The sequence below is a fragment of the Lutra lutra genome, chromosome 2, assembly GCF_902655055.1.
Source record: "Lutra lutra chromosome 2, mLutLut1.2, whole genome shotgun sequence".
Taxonomy (NCBI): Eukaryota; Metazoa; Chordata; class Mammalia; order Carnivora; family Mustelidae; genus Lutra; species Lutra lutra.
In genome coordinates, this window is record NC_062279.1 from 191,538,607 (window position 1) to 191,557,948 (window position 19,342).

The 19,342-nt window shown below is 39.4% G+C and overlaps 1 protein-coding gene across 14 annotated transcripts in view; it reads left to right on the forward strand.

Moving 5' to 3' along the window:
- The first annotated feature begins 2,908 nt into the window (after positions 1–2,908).
- Positions 2,909–19,342, forward strand: part of ADGRL3 (adhesion G protein-coupled receptor L3) — an 846,536-nt gene continuing 830,102 nt past the window's right edge. For 8 of the 14 annotated variants that reach the window (XM_047719401.1, XM_047719403.1, XM_047719406.1 and 5 more), the window contains exon 1: positions 2,911–4,330. The gene's annotated coding sequence lies outside the window, so the exon portion shown is untranslated. Of the gene's footprint in view, positions 4,331–19,342 lie in introns of all 14 variants that reach the window. The other 6 variants (XM_047719413.1, XM_047719415.1, XM_047719409.1 and 3 more) reach the window with 2 other exon arrangements.

Below are 19,342 nucleotides of genomic sequence, written 5' to 3' on the forward strand. Positions count from 1 at the left end.
TATCTGTAAATAGAAATACTGGATTAATGACATACATATTTTATAAGTCAGTTGACACATATCTTCAACTTTCTTTCCAGAAAATTGTGTTAATGTATGTTATTAGCCCAGCAGTAAGCCTGTCTCAACGTACTTTTTTTTAAGAGTTTAGTAGTAGGGCACTGTTACTTTTCAGCTAATCTCCTAGGCAGAACATGAAACATGATAGATCTTGTAATTGGGTATATTTTTATGTGCATGTGATTTGTGTGTGTATGTGTGTGTTTGTGTGTGTAAAAGCAGAGCATCCTTGCTTACATTTATTGGTTATTTATTTGTATTTACCTATTCTGTGAACATTTTATCCATGTTCTTTTCCTAACTTTCATGCTGTTGGAGATCTTAATGTATTTAATAATTTGAAAGGGTCATTTGGGCACAGAATTTTATTAGCTGTTAAAATATTTTCAAATTAATTGTCCTGTTTAATTGGATATTCAGCTTATCTGGGGGTTTCTTTTCCACATGGTAAATACTGATTTGTTTAAGCTTAATAGAGCTAAAGCCAACCATGCCATCATTTTCAAAAACCACTCTCGCACACAGCTCTACCTTGTATAATAGCATCATTGCTCAAACATCATCTGTGATTCTATCTTGTCCCTGAGAAGGTGTTAAATATAGTTGTATAGCAAAAAAGGCACAAAATTTACTTGATTTTATTTTTCTAGAAGGTCATCTTAGAAAAATATTGGCAAGACTCATGGATTTCCTGGCAATAGAATAGGATGCTTTATATCTTAAATATAAAAGACTATGCCTATCAGATTAAAAAGGATTTGGAAGCATGGAGTTTGAGCCCAAAATACAGTTGCTGCTATAAAAGCTGCTACATTGACACTTGATTTAATTGTGTAAGTAATTAACCTATTCTCTTCCTTTCCCTGCTTTTCTTAAATAGCTACGAGTTATTTTTTACTTACTTTTCCCTCTTTTTGGTTCTTCTCATTTTTCTGTTTGTAACTTTATTTGTAGTCAATTCTTTGGTGAATAATTTACTTTCAATTAATTATTTAACTTAATATGCTTACTTTTCAGTTACTATGTCTCATATTTAATTACTTATTTAAATTAATATGATATTCAGTTAGTATATTTTATATTTTGATATACTAATTTCCATTTTGAAATTAATTTGAATTCCTCTCCCATATCCTTCCAGACCTGTCAAGATATGATAAGACTGATTCTATAAAATTGGTCTGTAGGTACTATTTATTAATGTCTGCTGTTATCCCTAATAACATTTAATATCTATACAGCATCATTCATTCCACATTTTATTATTTTATTTCTTTTCTACATATATCCATTTGGGAGATGAATTGGGTAGTTTCCATTTTACCTCCTTTTGTCAAATTAGCTAGAATCTATTTCTAAAATTCTTTAAGTAACAAATGATTTCAGATGTCAGTTTACATTTTCTTTATGTAATCAGGGGAGTTTATGGATGTCTTATATTAGGCAACTTTGAGTAGCCTAATTTAAGTGTGTCAACATCTGGTTGGTCAGAATTCAGAAATATCAGGAAATCCCCCTCCTACTTTTTTTTTTTTTTAATTACAGTGTACTGTGGATACATAGTAATCTTATGTTATACAGATGAGTAAAATTTGGAATTTGCCTTTAAGAAAGATCCTATAATCTGAGGAGATATAAAGACAAGCAATTCCTTATTTTAAAAGAATAAGAAAAAAAGAATGAAATAGGTGTTATTGTAGATATACCATCAAAGTACTATGGGACTATAATAAAAGGGGTGATTATTTTGATTGGGGTTGGTGAGAAAAGGCTTTCTGGAGCATTTGGCACTAGAACTGAGCATTGAAGAACGAATGAGATATTGATAATCCCTTGTATTGGGTAGGGTCTGTTAATTCTAACGAGGTTTTAGGTTTTTCAGATGTGTTGGGATTGATTACACCTCCCAAAGAGCTCTGGAAGGGCATTAGATCATCCTGAATATATGCATCCAAATACAATCTGGATATAATGTGCTTGTTAAAGGCATATAATAAATCTTCGTTTCTCTCATAATTTTAACTCGAATTTACTGATACAGAAAATAAAACCTTAGTCTTTTCAGATCATGAAATTTTAGAGCAGGAAGAGACCTTATAAATTACATGCTTAACCCTCTCTCTCATTTACAAAGAAAGCACAAAGGGGCTCAGTAATGGACCAAGGTCACTCAGTTAACTGAGCAGACTTTCCCCTCCATCAGAAGGCATGGCTTTGGAACTGGCACCATTCTATATCCATTATGGTAATTTTTACTGATTATGAAATAAATTCATGAAATCCCTATGTCTGTATAACAGGATACTTTAAAGTCTTCATGAACTTGCACGTTGAGCGAAGTTTGAAGGAACATAAAATGGACCAAAGGCAGAAAACACACCGGGACTCGGTACCTGCATAATGAAAATATGGACTAATCTGTACCTAGAAAAAGAGACACTGGCAGGACTTTCAGTCTGACGTTTACTTACTTACCTGGGGTGGAGTGGAGGAAAAGAAAAAGGGAGAGAGGAAGGGAGGAGAAGGAAGAGAGACAGAGAGACCGAGAGAGAGAGAGAGAGAGAGAGAGAGAGAGAGAGACTGAGGGAGAAGCGTGCCTCAAAGCCTGGAGGAGAGGTACCCTTTGTTCAACAAACCCTGAAAGGGAAGCCTCCCATAGCAGCCCTCTCTCATTCCCACCTCCAAGCGTTCGCTGAGCTGCTAGGTGGAGTCCGCGCGGCGGAGCCCGCGTGCACTCCAGATCCGGGTTTTACCTGCCACCCTCATCCCCCTCCTCCCCGCCCCCCCTGCCGCGCGAGCCCCCTCCCCGGCTCTCGGCGCTCCTGGCGCTCGCCAGCCCGCGGCTCATTCTGGCCTCGGCTCGGGCCCCGGCTGCGTCTTCCGCGCGCAGGCTGCACGGCCCCCGCGCGCCCGCGCTCCGACCGGCTCTCGGCGCGTCGCCGGGTTGCCTGCTCGCCCAGCACCTCTCGCCCCAGTTCCCAAGAGCGGGGATGCAGATGCTGCCGCTGGTCCGGGTGGGCGCCGCCGCCGCCGCTGCTGCTTTTCCCCGGACTGCTCGCTGCCTCCGCTTCGACAGCTGCCGCCGCCGCCGCCTGTGACTCGCCCCCTCCCCTTTCTTTCTTCTCTTTTTTGCCTCCGTCCTCTTTCTCCGGGTGTGCGCGCGCGCTGATTGCACGGTTTGCTTTGGCAGGAGCTCGCTCGTGTGTGCGCGTGTGTGTGTGTGCGTGTGTGGAGAGCGCCAGAGCCTTGCTCGCTCTCGGAGAGTCGAAGAAGAGAAAGAACCGAAGAGGCGGCGGCGGCGGCGGCGCGGAGCTCGGGGCCGCGCGATGAAGCTCCCACATGCCCTCGGCTGCCCGGCCCGGCCGGCCAGCTAATCGGCCACCCCGCGGGCTCCGCGCTCCGCGACCCCCGGGACGCAGCCCTCAGCGGCCGGGCGCCCGCTCCACCCGCGCGCCCCCACCGTGCACCCGGGAAGGAGTTTGCGTGACCCTCGCTCCGGCTCTCGGCGCGGGTTGCGGGCGCGAGAGGAGACCCTCCGCGGAGGGAAAACCTCGGGAGAAGGAGGCGGGTTTGGCGGAGAAGCAGCCAGCCCAGGCTCTCGCGGCTCCCCCTACCTATTCCATTGCTCCCTTTCCCAAGCGGAAAGGGGAGGACGAGGAAGAAGAAGAAAAAGAAAGAGAAGGGGGTGGGGTGGGAGAACTGGATATAAAGATCGGCTGGGGGATGGTGGAAGATTTTTGGTCTCTTCAGCAGCGTCTTTTCTTAAGCGGCGGCGGCGGCGGCAGCGGCAGCAGCAGCGGGAGAAGCAGCCTCAGTTATGACTGCCGCATGTTAATCGCTGCCGCTCGGGTCTCTCGGCTGCTGCTGGACACGGAGCCTGACTCCGAAGTTGTGCAACTGTGCACTGGGAGAGACATTTGAACCCTCCTCTCTCTTTGCTCCGTTTCGACCCCCTCGGTGTGTTGGGAGCGAGAGAAACGTCAAGGAAGACACGCATTTGGGTCTTTTCTTCTTATTTTCCCCTTGCCCTTTCTCCATGGCTGTGTAGTGGAAGAAAGGGGGAAGGAGAGACTTGTTGTTGTTGTTTCTCCACCTTCCTGCTGCCTTCTCTGCGCTTTGGTACCCTTCTTGGCCGCGAGTGGTGGGGTGCCTTCTCCGGGGCCGGCCGGTCTCTTGCCCCGGGCTCCATGGCTGGATTGTGGACGCTGCCCCCGGCTGCAGGTTGTTGAGCAACTGATGGGACGATCTCAGGCACCGGCGGTTACGAAAGGTAATTTATTCTTCTCACTCTTGCTAATAGTGGTGGCCCTGGCCCCGCGCAGGCGGTGGCGGCCGCGGGGCGGGCAGCTCAGGGGGTGCGGGCTTCACGCGCACTTACCTACCCACTCACACTCGCCTGCACACACACTCATCCGATCGTGATGCGGGGTGGGAAGGGAGCCTCCTGGCTGGTGGGCACTGGGGTTTGGCACGGGTTCGAGGTTCTTCCAGCAATTGGGCGATTTGGCGGCCGAGAGGGATGGAGGGGAGAGCAGAGCCGGCGCATTCACAGTCCAACACGCTGGGAATAGAAACTGGAATTTCCACCCCGGGAATTTTCCCTCCTCTCTCACCCCAGTGTCATCGCTTGGCGGGGGCTGAAAACAGACCAGGGGGCGCCTTCTCTCCATCGGCCCGAGCTGGTGCCGCTGGAGGCGGGAGCGGGCTGAATAGCCGACAGGGACCGGGTGAGAGCTGGGCTCTGGGCTGATGGGGACTGAGGGGCTGCGAGCTCACCGCGATCCTTCCCAGACTCCTGCCTGGAGCATCCGTAGGGGCCGCATTTGCCCAGGTCGCGCCCCGGAGTCGTATAGCGGTGCTGCCTCTCCGCACCCCGCCTGTGGTGTCCCCTTCACGGCAGTTTGGTTAAGAGCTGCTTCCCCAGGCTTTGTTAGGCGGTTTTGGTTGGAGGATGCTGCTACTCTCGTGGGTGGCCCGGGGCGGCGCGGTGTTGGGAGTGGGCACGGGGCGGGGGACGGTGTTGCACGAATCCGGGCAGCTGGGATGCCAGGGCGGGGTAGGAAGAGCGTTGGTGTCCGCGGTCGACTGGGTTACAGGTAGGAGGGCAGGCGCCCCGGAGCTTCCAACGGGAGAAGGGGACGCTCGGGCTGCAGCGGAGCGTCAGTGCCACCGCGCCCCCGCCACTGGTCCCCCGTCGGAGCTCAGGGGCTAAGCGTGCCAGCCCCCCAGCTTTAGGTGGGTGGGTGTAGATGTAGGGGTGGGGGCGACCTCTGCTACCAGGGTCAGTTGGCTGTGTGGTCGGCGTGTGCGTGACAGTGTGTGCGCGTTCCTGCGCGCTCCGGGGATGGCCGGGAGATATTTGTGGAGATGGTAGAGCTGATGCTACTTGAGCTGAGAGCTTGCTTATCGAAATCGCCTGGGATCCGCTTAACTAGAAAATCTGGTTTGAGGAGGCCGCCGGGCCCCATAAGGGCTACGAGGAAGCCTCACAGTGTCACCTCTCCCCAGTGAGGAGCACTTCCGCGAGATGAGTGCGGCGCGTGTCTCTGGTGCAGCGCTCGACGCACCCCAGATTGGCCCTGATGAGGACCAAGGGATAGAACAGTCATCTCTAGACCAGATTGCACTAACCGAGTCAAGCCATCATAACCCCTGGTCTCTGGAATTCTCCGGTCACTTCCCTCACTCTGATAGAAACGTGGGCTGCCTTATTGATTTATGGCCCAGAGATATCATAGCAATTGGGCGAACTCTAGGTGTGAGAGCCACCTCTGGGTGTCTCCTCCCTGTGTGTGATCCTGCCTGCGGTAGTTGGAGCACATTGTAAATAACGGTGTAAGCATCCCTGCCACACTCTCCTTTAGAGCCCAACCTGGTGGTGTGTCTTGTGTTTACTTTCCTGGGTGGATTACTCACTAGGAAGTATAAGCCTTCTTGCACCTCTGATTTTACATCCTTCCAGCCAGCTGCTGGGGAAATGAGGAGACGCATAGACTCTGGCAGGAAGGAAAAAAATGCCTTCTGTGTTTTGCTCTGAAGTAAATAGGCGGTCTGCTAATTTAGTGTCATCTGGGCTATGGACACTAGTTAAAGAATGTCATTGTAGAATCTACAAAGAAACACTTCTTTAGTAATTTTTCACTTGGAAAGTGTTCTTCATTTCCCTATGAGATTAAACAGAATTTAGCCAGATTTCCCTGATACGTTTTTCAGTCTGTAATGGTACGGAGTGACCTGGAGTTCTGGTGCCCAGTTTGTCTGTATGTGGATTATAGATAGAATTGTCAGTTCTTTTATAGCAGCACCAAGAGGTTTTCGAGTAATTTGTGTAGGAGCTAAAAGGATATTTGTGTTGAAATAGCTCTCAACTTTGTTTCACTCTTTTTTTGTTTGTTTGTTTTGTTTTGTAATCAAAGCATGGGTTAAATAATGTGCGAAGATAAACAGTTTTTAAAAAGTTAAAAAGCTAAACTGTTTTTCAGTTTTAATAATTAAAAGCTACTAAATTCCTTAGTTGTGGATTATCTCTGACTGCTTCGGTGTTTGGTGCAAATGACTGTGTTCTATTTTGTTTTTAAAAGTATAGCACTGTAATGTAAAATGGTACTTATTTTCTAGGTAATATCATTTCTAGATCTTTTTTTAAGACCTTGACTTCTTGAAAGAGCTTAAGCTGATAAAAAAAAGAATACAGAATCGTTGATGCTTGACTTTGATTAAGTTATATTTTTATGCACTATTGGTAGTGGCTGTCATCTTAATAGAAAACTTAGAGAATTGTGATTTAATTTATGAGAATCTAGCTTCATATGTTTGTCTCATTTCTAGAGGGTATGTGTTACAATCTCTACATTTGTAAATATTTCTGAAGATTAAAGAACACGCGTCCTCTCATTTTAGAAGATATAACCACAATGATTCCCAGTCCTTACAATAGAAGATTTGATCAGATCTGTTCTTTGTTTCCTAGCAGCATGTGTTTCCTAGCAGTCATACATTCCACAGGTCCTGATGTCATTAGAACTGTGTCTGTCAGCGTATTGTTCTGTCTTTAGCTGAAGGTGAATGTGTCAGAGTGCTTGAATGCCATTCCATAGCACTTCCGTATCTCTAAATATTCAATAACCTGCTCCATTGGTGTATATGGTTGTCTGGACTATTTCTATAAACTCGGAGGGGAGGAGTGATTAGTATAAAGGTTTATGTGAAATATGCAAATATTTCTTAGACCTGTTAGGCTGAGTCGGGCATCCCTGGCCTGAAGAGTGATAAATCAGCATGTGATTTGCCTGATGGGTAAATGCTTTTGATGTCTCATTTTAAGTGGCTTGGTGTGATTATCCTTCAGATTGAGAGCTCTCCTCAAAAATATGAATGGAAGGTTTTCTTAATGATCTTCTTACAGTTTGGAGATTTAAATATTCCTTTCCACGGGGAATAATAGCAAGTATGAGATGTGCTGGCTCCAGCTACTGTGGCTGGCATTGTTTCTAGTAATTAAGAAAGACAAATTTTTTTTATGGTCTTGATTTACCTTTAATTCTTTGGTGAGATACAGCCTAGCAAATCCTAAACAAGAGATTTAAAAATGTTATAAAAGCAAACGGATTGAAGATCGTCAAATAATATAATGCTAAACTCAGTTCTATTTCAGATTTCATTTGGACCACTTTAACCACTGGTTGAAACTCTGAAAAGGACTGCCAAGTAGGAGTGACAGTTCCCATTACAAGTGGGGCATTTTTGCCCAGAAATCAGCAAGGAAAACTGATTGATTTTTATATTTAAGAACAAAGAGCAATTTTTGAGAAATGCTGTGCAACCTAAATTTAGCATGGTGTGGATGGCTAGAGCAGTTGGAATTAGAGGGAGGTGATCTTTCCTTAAGTTTTGCAAATGGCTATTTTCCCTTGGATTTCTTAGATTTGCATTACATTCAAATATGGATTTGTTCACCTAGGGAGAAACCCTAAGGACAGAGGCTATATTGTAGTTTAGCCTTTATTTGCTTTCAAGGACATATTTACACTTAGACTATTATTGCATTTATGTCTTATTTTTTATGCAAATGAATTTCTTTATAGACTATTTTATAATAAAATATAAAAGATTCAACCATGAGTAAGGTCCCCCTGACATTTTCCCTTTGTTATCTCCATTTGTGTGTGTTGTGTATATGTGTATTGTTGTCGTTGATAAGTGGGGAGAAAAATCCTCATTTTTCATTCATTGTGATTTTATTGGCCAGTGTGAGAAAGTAATGCGAGCGTGCCTCTAGGTAGCATTGATGAGTCCTAAGATGTGCGTATACCCTCCCAAAACCTTTTGATGTCATTCTGTCTGAGTATTTTTGTGGCCCAATAAAATTAATTCTACTACTGCATAAGTAACCAGGTATGACATTTTTCTTAGAATTGTGACGTGTGCTTATGTACTAACAAATATGTAAAAGAGTTAACCATCGTACTCAGAATTAATTGGAATTCTCCATTTGTTTTAGGGAGTGGGTGAAGAGGGAGAGTTCTTATATTTGATCATAACAGTCTAGAGATCTTAATGATTTTTGTCTTGCTTAAGTCTTATTGACAGAGAAAACAAAAATTTAGTTTAATATTAATGAATTTCTTCATAAGAGTGATTACGTATACATACCAGAAGAAGTTAACATTTGGTCCCTATTATTCAAGAATCTAAATGGAATGATGTTGGTGGTAATTCTGTCTATTGTGAAAATTATTTCTGAGATGGAAAATTAAATCCCCCATTCGAGTATTTCTTTTTGGTAAAACTTGTTTGTCAGTTATTTTGTGAAGCAGGTAGTTCTCTCTTCTCAAAATGAGTTCAGGGGATATGTGTGGGTCCCTGAGACCCTTTCAGAGAACGTGTAAGAGGAAAAAATTTTTGTAGCAATGTTATGTTGTTATCTGTCTTTTACTTTCATACCTATAGAAGTGTACCTTGGAGTTTTCCAGAAGGCATGTGACTGTGATGACATCATTGCCCTGATGGCATATGGCATGTGTGCTTGTATATTCTTGTATTTTAAAATTTTCCAGTTTAACTATTAGTTCATAAATATTGATAGCTATAACCAACATATTAAAAAGTTGCTTTATGTCATCATTTTTTTAAGCATGTAAAAGGGTCCTGGGACCAGAGAGTCTGAGAACCATTGGTATTGACTTTTCCAAGATCTGTCTCTTGTACTTACTCCTTGTACCCCATCTGACCATATAAGGAGTCATCTAGGATAAGAAAATAAGACTGCTCACACTTTAAAAAGACACAAGTAGGTTGGAAATTTTATTACTTGACATTTTCAGTATTCTTTTTCCAATGTAGAAAGCTTGTTTTTAGTTTTTTGTTGGTTCCCAGTTACTGAAATAGAAACTTTAAAAATGCAGGTCTCCAGCCCGATTTGCTGACAATAGCAGAGGAGCTACTGGAAATATTTAAAATCTGGGCCCCAGGTCTTGATATTCTCATATCTGGAGAGACAGAATGGTGTGGTGATGAAGAGAAGAGACTTTGTGGTGTGTTTGCCTAGGTTTGATAAATTATTTGACTTTGGGTAAGACACTGGATTTCTTAATGCCTCAATTTCCTGATGTATTTTAATGGACATACAGTTGTTCTTAATTCATAGATTTTTGTAAAGATTTAAAGGGAAAGGACATGCAAAGTCCTTAAAACAGTTCTGGGCACATAATAATAGAGATGAACTATTTGCTACTGTCATTATTATTATTTTTACTAAGTCTCAGGAGGGTCCCAGGAAACTTTAATCAACTTCCCATGTGATTCAATTATGTTTCACCTCATTGCCTTACAGTATGTCTTAAAATGCTGTTAAATTTGAAAATTTCATATAAAAGATAATCGTGGCTTTATTTTACCCTCCCACTTTAAAAAACCCATCAAGAGTTGTGGGATTTTTTTTTTTTTTTAATTGCAAGAACTAAGAAAATACCTTTCTTAGCTTGGGCTAAGTTTAAAGTTGGGTAGAGAGTGAATGCCCAATTAAAACTAGATTTCAAAGACCCTAATTGAATATTTATGTATCTTGGGAATTATTAGGGAGGAAATCACTTTTCTGAAGTGATATCAAGACGACTCATTGCACTCTTAGTCTATTAATCACTATCCAAGCACCACAACAGGCTGTTTTCAGTGAAAAGGATCTTTGGGGTAATTATACAGTGTAGTTCAGTTTGTTTGTGAGCGGTAATATGCCTAATGAGTTAGGGAGGCTCCACAGAGAGATTAGTTTTACTAGATGCTCAAGTTTCACTGATGAACGGTAATACTTCTAAATGGCGCTTTGACATCTATGTGGAAACTTCAGAGAGATATTATTTATAAATTATATACATCTTGGGGGAAGATACTCCATGGCTAGTGTAATTTCTGACCTAGACCTACCACTATGAAATTAGTGTTGCAGTACTTCTCATCTCCACTGTGGTTAATACTGATCAAGTATTGTAGAAACTAAATTTTACTCCATCTATGGGCACTGTCCCTTATTATGAACTTCTCAGAAATGGCCTTTGGAACGGGAGGCACTTGAATACAGTCCCACCTCCACAACCTCCTAACTGTCCTCTCAAGCTGTAAAATAAAAGTAATAAAAGCTACATGGCTGGTTTGGGGAGGGGAATAGGAAGTAAATAGAAAAATGCCTGATAGAGTGAGCATTTAATGAATGGTCCCTATTACTATTAGTTACAGTATTATTAGAAATGTCCTTAAGTACCATTAGTAAGAAAATTAGCTAAATCAAAGATCATTTTCTTAATTGAAGAGGTCTTGATGAGCTATGAAAATCAATAGCATTTTCATAAGCAGTTGAGAAAGGTTTCATGTGTCTTTTTGTCTTTCCCGTGTTCTTTCCCTCTCTTCTTTTTTAACCTTTTGTTAAGTACCTATTTTTGAGTTTTTCATCCTAATCTTAAAATGTTATGCTCTGCTACTAATTCCCCACCAAAAATCATATAATCCTGACAGGAAAATATTTTTGACAGCCACCAAGTGCTGTGTCTGAAGATTGCCTTTAAATCACGTATAAAAGTAGCAATTTAACTTAAGACATTTTAAATTAAACTCCTGATCATCTTTTCACATGGCATCAGCAGCTCTTTAAGCTTTAACTGCATCAGAATTTCCTGCGGTGTTGTAACCAAATCAAGTCATCATAAACGTTCACGATTTAAGGATTTCTATGCTTTTAAAAGATTTATAATCCTAAAGTTCAAGTCCTTGTAAGATTGCGATAAATGTAGTCGAACCCTTAAAATTCAAATCCCCAAATTGCTTTAAAGACCCGAAGTATTGAAAGAGTCATAAATAACCCCAAATTTTAGAATTAGCATCTGTATGTCAAGGATGATTGCCCATAAAAGAAGTTATTAAGATGGGTGACTTATACCTATAATTATCCAGCATTTATGTTAAAGAACAACAAAGTAGGTGGTAAAGATGAATGAAAAAATAAGCTGCACCTTGGACAGCTGAGTTGCTAAATTGTACCAGAATTAAGTGTTTTAAAGTATGACTCAAGAAAATGAAAGCCAAGTAGAAAGGACACCCCCTTCTGTTTGATCAGCTTGTGTTGGCGTTTATGCATCCTGCAGAGGCAGAGTGTGTTACTATTCAAGACAGCCCCAGTGGCTCCACAGTAGCCTGAGCCTGTGAGAATAGGGGAGAGACTCAAGCCCAGTTTTTGATGTTCTGCATGGGTGGGTAACCTGAATACTAAAATGCATTCCATTGACAGCTGACCCTGTAAGACGTTTTTCAACAGTCTCCTATTTTGTTTTGTTTTGCTTTGGTATTTTTTCCCCCTTTTCCTCTCCTCAAAACTCTTCCAAATACTTTTGGATGAGAGTAAATGGTCCTGACTGATGGTCATCTTTTTGTATGAGATTTTATTTCTGGCAAGAATGGAAGGCTCAACTGGTTTATATTTATGTCTTCTGTTTTTTCCAGTTTTCAGTGTTCTTGATTTGTCTGTCAATGGCTGATGGTGGCTGTTTGAACCTTGACTCAGAATACTGATCATGACTTCAAGGAGTGGACAGAGAGTCTCTTGAGACATAGTTTTCTGTTAACATGTACATCTATAGACTTTCTTCTTCATATTGGCTTTACTTGTTCAGCTGAATTTGTCTGTTGAGTTTTAATCATATTATTAACTGTAGTTGACTTCGGAAGAACAGCTTAGGCGACCGTTTTCTTTTAAAATAATGCACAGTCATTTTTTGAGTTACAGGCATTTTCAGTGAAATTTCATTTTAATTTTCAAGAATTTTTATGTGTGACAGTTAAATATTATTTAAGTCATTCCAAAATGCTGCACATTTTATAACATTTCGATTATCTTATGGACCTAAATTCAACTTACAAGATTTAGTAAAATGAATGTATTCATTATCTCTTTTAATTGCAAAGACACCTCCAACTAGCTTTAGGCTAAAATGATTAATTTATTGGGAGGTTATTACATTTCTTACCTAAAGAATCTTTACTTAGGCATCGGAAAAAAAAAAATAGCACCCTGAATTCCACTAGGATTCTCTCCAGATGAATGCCCCTTTCCTTCTCTTTGTTACCACCTTTCCTTCTCTTTGCCTACTGGATCCTTTCCCTTTGACCACGGTCTGAATTTTTGGTACCCGGTATCAGTCTACTCTCTTCAGCTTAGTGGAGTCAGTAGTGAAATTGTAGATCCTTTGTGGACAGACACCTGGTTAGCTTGAAGAAGGAAAGACTCAATTAAAAAGGCAGTTAAAACCTGAAAGTTCACTGTGGTGATCCTTTGTTAGCTGAGACAGATCAGACATTAGGAGAATTGGCTAGGAAAACCATTAAAAATGGGTTTTATTCTCTTCCTGTATGTGACCAAGGTGATTTTGGAAAATGCTTCCCTACTTACTTGGCCCAACAAACACATGCAAATCAAGGGATTCAAATCTTTAGGTTCAAGAACACCTGTGAAACTGCCTGAGTTGTCAAGGCAATGCATATCTGTAGAGCCACCAAACATTTGAAAGATGTTACTTTACTTAAGCAACGTATGCCGTTCCGTCATATGATGGTAGAGTTGTCATTGTACAGTTCCAAATAAGGGACTGGACATAGGTTTGGTGGTAGATAGAGTGCTGAATTTTTGCATATGCTTAAAAATGCAGAGATCTTAAATGTAAGTGTAGGTTTAAATGTAAATTATTTAGACATTGAACATAACCAGGTGAACAGAGCTCCCAAGATGTGCCATTGGACACAAGAGTTCATGGTTAAATTAACTTATGAATTAGCTCCACCAGTCACATTATGAGGGTTCTTACTGAAAAGGAACAAAGTTTCTAAACCACATGTAGAGGTCGCAAGAGAAAAAAATTATCCCGGAAGGAACTGAAGAAACAAAAACTTATGGCATGTGAATAAATACATTGTAAAATAAATGCAAATATAAATAAAAGCAGAAAGGTGGGTTTGCAGATGTGAATCCATCCATTAGAGACATCTAATTGTTTTACACTTGTTAGTATACTCATTATGGCATGCTACTATATTTATTCAAGTAAACCTTATGTTTAGAGGCAGGATATTCAAAAGCACATCAAATAGGACATTTCATATAATTTATTAACTGTCTAAAGGATCCAATGAAAATATACTTCAACCTGTCCAATAATAATGTTATCCATATGACAGGCATTATTCAAAATAATGGATCCATTATTATTAAAAGTAGAGTATGGGTAGTGTTTAATGCTGACACTTGACCAGCTCAAATAAAATGATGCTTTAGAAGTATTTTTTGTAGACTTTGGGAAACCTCCTTAATGTACTGTTATTTATTTATTATTTTATTCAAAATGGGAAACGTATTGACTTCATTTTTTTAGTACCAACTGAATATAAGTAGTAACATACGAAGATAATTTGGGAGATTTTTAAAGGTTAGTATAAAACTTAATTAGAAGAACTCCCATGTACCTTCCTCATTGTTGCATATCCTTGAAGAAGAAAGAGCACTAAAAATTAGTAGTCTGTCAACATTGTGTTTTCCTGAATTGACATTATTAAGCAAACTTTGTGAGTATTTCTTTCTTTGGTGCATTTTATTAAATGTGTGATCGTATCTTGGTGAAATAGCCTGTTGGGCTGCAGACAGTAAGGTTCAAAATGAAATTTGCTTAGAGCCTCTGAACAGACATTTTTCAGTGAGACCTTTTTTGAATATTGGATGATAGTGAGATTGCAGGGGTGTGTATGTGTGTTTTTTTCCTTGAATATAGGGAGTGTTGAGATAGGGCAACAACACAAAAGTAATGAGGTATGAAAGAAAGCATTAGGTTTGTAAATGAGAAATTAACCTACTTTATTAAAAATGAATGAATTATTTGTATGAGGGACTATGTATCTTTATCAGAGGATGGTGTGGTGGTCTGTCTCCCTTGGTTTAGTAATCTCACTGTGTTAACTTCCTTCCTGCTTACTCTCTCTTAGCTTGGTAGATGTTATTCTGGAATTGTTGCTCTTATCCCAGTGTTCATCATGTATGTAAACTCTTTTAATCCTACTTGGGTGCCCTTAGTATCTGCATTTTGATTTCCACTCGTCCCTCCCAATGCAGCTCATTCTAAATTCTGAACAAACATATTTTAAAAAGTTGGTGTTTTTTTTTCTTTCTGATTATAGTACTTGCTCATTTTGAATACTTGTGAAATATAGAGATGCATAAAGTCAAAATAGAAATCACCCTATATATCATAGTGGTACATTTCAGTGTTCACAGGCGTTATTTCACACATATTTTAACTTGATTATCCACATATTCTATATATTATATGTATTTTATGTGTACGTGTGTTTGTTTTAGTAGAATTAAGGTTAAACTATATATACAGTTGGTGTAATTCTCCCTAAATTTCCCAATGCCATTCAATTTTTTGAAAGCATCATTTTAAATATTGTACAATGTTTTGTAGAGTGACACATTATGATTTACTTAAACATTTCCTTATCTATGTGGATTGTCATGTTTTTCTAGGATAAGTAATGTTAAGTTTGTCTCATTTTCTGGTGACTTTTTTCTTTTTTTTTTTAAGATTTTATTTATTTATTTCACAGAGAGAGAGATCACAAGTAGGCAGAGAGGCAGGCAGAGAGAGAGAGGGGGAAGCAGGCTCCCTGCTGAGCAGAGAGCCCGATGTGGGGCTTGATCCCAGGACCCTGGGATCATGACCTGAGCTGAAAGCAGAGGCTTTAACCCACTGAGCCACCCAGGCACCCCTTTCTGGTGATTTCTGTAGCACAGATTCCTTGAAGTACAATTACTATGACAGAGTAAATAAATACCATTTGACTTTTACTGCTTGGTTACCATGATCCACATGCATCGTTGTTGTCTGAGCGTAAGTGGTCCCCCTAACTTGCTGGAAATTCTTTCATGAGAATTTTTAACTCTTGGTTATGGATAATTAGTCATTACTAACTCTAGGTTATTATATTCTTAGTAAAGTTAGTAACTCACTGTTCGGTAGTTTTTAGGAATTACTAACTCATATATATCAATGTGTAAAAGCTGAGGTCAGTAAAATAGTAATAAAAAATGAAATTTACTGGCTATTAACATTTAAATAAGGGACTGTGCCTGATGTCTTTGAATTTAACATAATATTAAAACAAAACCATACAATGAAACTGATTTATGAAGAATTGAAAAGTTCACCATCCAGTTTATGTCCCCATAAACTTTCTTAGTTTTGTTCTCTGCTCTGAATAGGTCTCTTCTCTCACAAGTTCATCTAAAGCATCAGCTTAACAAAGCTCTTCTCTACCAAACCCATATGGAACAGGAACAATGGAAGGCTTGGTTTGGGCTTCTTAAAAATTTAAGTATGAAAAGTAGAGGTAAATTTAATCAGGAAACATATTTAAAGTAAATGAAGTTTGTTTATAAGAGGAGAAAGAGGTCAGTAAAGAAAAGTAACTAACCAGCACATTGTGGCTCATAATTAGCGAACATGAATTCAAGTTTTGTTTGTTATTAAGTTCAATTAAAGATGTGCCCATAAGAACAAAAGTGAGTGATGAATTATGAGGTGTTCAGTAGCTCTACTTAGATTGGAGGAAGAAAACAGCAGGTGTATATTGCAACTTTTTATAATTTTTAGAGTGATGGCAATACCTATTGAGTTTGATTTCAGTAGTCCTTTTTTTGGTCAAAAGGACTAACAGCTCTGGGGCACCTGTGGCTCAGTCCTTAAGCATCTGCCTTTCAGCTCCGGTCATGATCCCAGGGTCCTGGGGAGCCTGCCACTCCTTCTGCTTGTATTCCCTCTCTGTTTCTCTCTCTGTCAAATAAATAAATAAAATCTTTAAAAAACAACGTGTACTTTAAATACAATTTTGTAACTTCTGGTTCCAGTCATAAAGGTAGAAATGTAAGGTACATTCCTAGCAGTCAGATTGGTAACCAGTTCTTCTTTACTTTCTATATTTTCTTTAAATCTACACTAGAACATATTTATAGGACAGAATTTAAAGCTTGATTAATAAATGAATATATAACTGCATAAGTGTGCTTTATGGACCTAGAAGAAACAATTGAACATGAAAGCAGTGTTTGAAGTTACTGTTGCAAGATAAGTTCAAGTACCATTGAAAATTGCTCTGTACCTGCATATGAAATAATAAAGGCATAGAAGGAATCTTAAAAGGCACACTCTAGCACACTTTGTTTCCTCAAAATAAATATTAAATTGTTGTTGATTAACAGCTCCCTGTTTGCTAATTAGCAGGTATAAGATTTTAGTTATATGAGGAATTTCTAGCCATCTGCTGTGTGATATTGTTAACCGTAGTGACAATATTGTACTGTACAATTAAAAACCTGTTAAGAGGGTAGATCTCATGTTCAGTATTCTTACCACAATAAAGTAAAAATTAAGTTCTCAAGAACTGAAGTGACATGTCCAAAGTGACACGGCTGGTTTACAGCATATAGCATTGCATATGTGCCTTTTATTAAGGAATTTCTCAGTCTTGTACTTGAGTGTTCTCATTTTTGATTTTAGGCATGGTGGTGTCACTGTGTAGCTGATCACACCGGTCTTATAACTTCTTTCAGTCTGTTTCATTTGTAAATTGTGGATAGGACTGGGGGGTTCTTTCTCTAAAAGCATCCGTGAGGTAAAAATAAAATGGTAGAGCTCATTAGTATAGAATACTTGTACTAGCAAGTTGATATTTCAAGAAAACTTAATAGGTATTTTTAAAAAGAATTTTCAAGTTACATTCTTCTTAAAGTGCTAAGGCACAAGATTACATGTGGTAATAGTATATTTTGAAACCATAAAATAGGTTAGACATTCTATTTGTGAATGCTTAATAAGAAATGGACATAATGAAGGTATTTTACATTCTTTAAAAATATTAAGGACTCTAATACGTTTCTCTCATATTTCTCTTTTTATATTTCTCTATATTAAGGATAGTAATTATTAGCAATGAATCATATTAAGATTTGATATATGGGATTCAATACAGTTTCTTATATCAGCTTTCTTCCCCTTATGTTTATATACCAGATACATTCCACATCTAGAGTTCTGGGCCCAAGGCACTATTATCTTCTACTAAGGCAATTTCTTTTTTTTTTTTTTAATTTTTTTTTTAAGATTTTACTACTAAGGCAATTTCAACAGCTCTTCATTTATAAAGCAGAAGTGTATATATTGAATATTGAATAATCAATGTTCCGCTTTCTCTCCTTTTTTTAAAATGAATTTATTTTTTTAACCGAATTTATTTATATAAAATTATTACACATCATGTTAGGATTTAAGCATTAATGTCATTAAGTTCTATATTAAACAAATGATCTTTACTGAAAGTAATAAATACACATGTAGGAGAATACAAAATATAGTAATAAAACGTATGTTAATGAGAAGCAAAGAGAGAGAGAATAAGCTTGAGAGTCAGAAATGTATGATTTCCAAGCCCCTCTCTTTAGAACCTTGTAAAAGTTACTTAAGTTCTCCATACCTTGGTTTCCTCAGGTTTAAAATGGGGATAAACACACTTACCTTTAAGAGTTATCGTGAAGGATAAATAAGATGATATATATATAAAACATTTAGCCCATGGATGGCTTTTATTGTTTGTGTTAATTTTTTCATTTGTTGTTGAGGTTGGGATCTTCTAAGTGGGTCTCTAAATTGTTCTGATGTTTTCTGCAGTTTTCAAAGGACCAGCTTCATTAAGGTGTTAATTTTGTTTATTCACTATATGTAATTGTCAACACCAAATGTCCGAAGGCTCCTGGTATATATATGGAGCATAATGTGGCAGAAGGAGCCTCTGACTTCATAGCACTTGCAAAATCATGGAAATAAAGAGGCATTAAGCAGTGCATCTATTATCATTAATTATTTAGTTGAAATTGTGGTAAGTGCTACAAAGGTCAAGTCCAGGATGGTAAGAGAGAGAGCTATGGCAACACGTTCAGACCTTGTCTGTGTTGGAAGGTGAGTGGGATCTGGAAAGACTTCCCAGAGCAATTGACATTTGAACTGAGGTAGGAAGGTTGACCAGGCACCCAAGAGAATATGCTGGTTCATTGCTCCCTTCACATTCTGTCATCATAAGAGCTCATCAAAAACCCAAGCATGTTCCAGTGTAGGAGGTTAATAGAGCTGAATAAAGGGAAGAAAATTGAGCATAGTTGCTTTGACTTGGCAATAGGGACAACACACTGGAATTTTTCACTTTTCAGAGAAAGTAAGTCAATATAGAGAACATTTTAGTATCAGTTGTCTGCCTGTAATATTAAATTTCAGGACAATAAACTATCTATTGACCATAAAGAATGCTCAGGCACTATAGATTTGAGATGAGGAGAATACTTGAGAGCTATACAAATACTGAAACCAAGACTCTTTAGTTTTGGAAATGTAGATCTGTGTCTTTGTGACTGCTAGGTTGTTTTACTCTAGAAGGTTGGTTTCTGTTCATCCTCATCCCCATCCCCACTGGCCTATGAAATGTCCAGTATCTTTTGTTCCTGAGGAACTCTGTAGAAGTGAAGGAACCAGCTTTAGGAATACCAGTACCAAAGTTTGGCAGTTCTGTGGTTATCACTATTTCTTTGTCAAAGAAGAGCAGTAAAATATCAATCTGGCAAACATTTGTTAAGGGAAATGCTGTATTATCATTTAGTAAAGATGGTAGACTTTGTGTATCATCTCTTTATTTCTAAAAGTTAGCT